Genomic DNA, 2,464 nt, shown 5'->3' on the forward strand with positions numbered 1-2,464 from the left:
GGTGTGGCCAGACTCAATCCTCTCCTCAGTGAAGACACATGAAAACCCACTTGGAATTTGCAAAACAGCACCTAACGGACCCTCAGACTGTGAGAAACAAGATTCTCTGGTCTGATGAAGCTCAATTCCAATCATCATGTTTGAAGGAAACCAGGCATTGCTCATCACCTGCAGAGTACCATCCCAAAAGTAAAGTGTGCTGGTAGCAGCCTCATGCTGTGGGGCTGTTTTTCAGTGGCAGGGACTGAGGGACTCGTCAGAGTAGAAGAAAAGCTCAATGCACCAAAATATAGAGATAGCCTTAATGAAAACCCAGTCCAGAGCATTCAGAACCTCAGACTGGGCAGCTTCACCTTCCAACAGGACAATGACCCTAAGCACACAGCAAGAGTGGCTTAGGGCCTATTTACACCTGGTCACGTCATGCGTTTTTCGCTGATCGGATATCTATCTGATTTGTTAAAACGTTTCCATTTACACTTGGCCACATAAATGTGCCTTCGCAAAAATAATATAAATCAATTCCCGCACTATATGCAAATTTGACGGAGTTCACGTTAGCGAAAGCAACAGATAAGCGCTGCATTTTATTCATTATCAGCTAATTTCAAGATCAAAGACCGCAACAGGAGAGAGCGCGGCCTTAGCACTGGAAAGATAGTTAGTCTCACTACTTTTAATGAAGATGATTGTGTGTTGAGCGTCTGCGACTTACGTTGTTTCATTTGTGGCAGTTTGCGCGTCGGCTTGCTGAAGAGATACTCAGCTACTCATCCGCGGCGATGCATGTTGCATTAGCGCTGTCATATCTGACTATAACATGCCATATAGCCTAAAAACGCGCTCACATGTTTATCATTTTAATATTTTGGGAGGAGTCAAATTTGCATATGTGGTTTCAACAACCAGATGCATTTACACTTGTCCAGTTTCATCTGGAATGCGGCCCAGACCACCTCCTGAAGTGGTTGGAGCGATCAGATTTAAATGCGTCTCGAAAGCGTTTCGGAGGGCATTTACACCTGGTCTTTTCACGATTGGATAGCTATCCGATCAGAGAAAACGCATGAAGTGACCAGGTGTAAACAGGCCCTTATAGACAACTCTGTGAATGTACTTGAGTGGCCAAGCCACAGCCTGGGCTTGAACCCAATCAAATACATGTATTTCTGGAGAAACCTGAAATGTGCGTTTGCCCCCATCCAACCTGACAGAGCTTGAGAGGTGAAGAGGCGCGAAGAAGAAGAATGGCAGATAATTGCCAAATGATGACGATCAAAGCTTGTCACATCATACCCAAAAAGAATTGAGGCTGTAATTGGTGCCAAAGGTTCTTCAACAAAGTATTGAGCAAAGGCTGTGAATACTTATGTACATGTGATTTTTTTTCCTTTTCGGTTTTTTTTTTTTTTTAATTTGCAAAGATTTCAAACAAACTTCTTTCACATTGTCATTATAGGGTTTGTAGAATTTTGAGGAAAATGGATTAAACATTATTTTGGAATAAGGCTGTAACATAACAAAATGTGGAAAAAGTGAAGCGCTGTGAATACTTTCCGGATGCACTCTATACTGTACATATACATGTATGTGTAAGCTGTGTAAAATGATTATGCAATTAAAAGTCAGAGGAGATATAAAGTGTTAGTGATTTTGTGTGTTAATACTAAGTAAAAGGTTAGCATAAATGCAGCTCTTAGAATTCCCGGAAAATGTAATTAAATAGAGCCAAATTAACAGACTGCAGCCATTTCTCACAGTCAGATTTAAGACAGTGTTTTTTACAATTACCACTAAATTAGACTTATGCAACCCAGACAGCGAAGTAGCAGGGAAGGAGGGTGGAATGGAGAGAAAAAGAGCATAATGAATGAGTTGAGTGTTTTCTGAAGCAGTGTATAGTGACAGAGGGATTCCTCCATAAGCTGTAAATCCAATTAGTGACACTCTTCCTGTGGGCTGCGGTGTGAGCATGCTGCATTGGCACTGTTGTAAATTCTTCCTTAATTTCACACTTACTTCCTTGAGCTTTGTGCGTTCTGCTCTACTGAACTGCTCGCATCATTATGGTAATCTGCAGCGAGCAGCTGTACACACAGCCGCCAAATGGTGCTCGCTCACACACACACACACACACACACACACACACACAGACATATACTGTGTCTGAATATGCATACTTTCCAACACTGTGACAGAATGCAAAACAGAGTATGTCAAATGAGTATGACTTTAGAAAACACAGTAGTCATGATACTGGATGACGTACTGCATCTCCTGATATTCTATGACCATTTTCACATTTAGTTCAAAATTAGGTTTGTTTTCTTGCTTATTTTGGGATCATATAGGCACTAAATGTACCAAAACAATTGGACAGAAACCACTCTGAAGAGATAAAGGTGCGTGGTAATGCTATTTTACAGAAGCAGTCTTAAAGGTGCAGACGCACCCCCCCCCCCCC

Source organism: Sinocyclocheilus rhinocerous, unplaced genomic scaffold, assembly GCF_001515625.1.
Source record: "Sinocyclocheilus rhinocerous isolate Xijiao unplaced genomic scaffold, SAMN03320098_v1.1 scaffold946, whole genome shotgun sequence".
Taxonomy (NCBI): Eukaryota; Metazoa; Chordata; class Actinopteri; order Cypriniformes; family Cyprinidae; genus Sinocyclocheilus; species Sinocyclocheilus rhinocerous.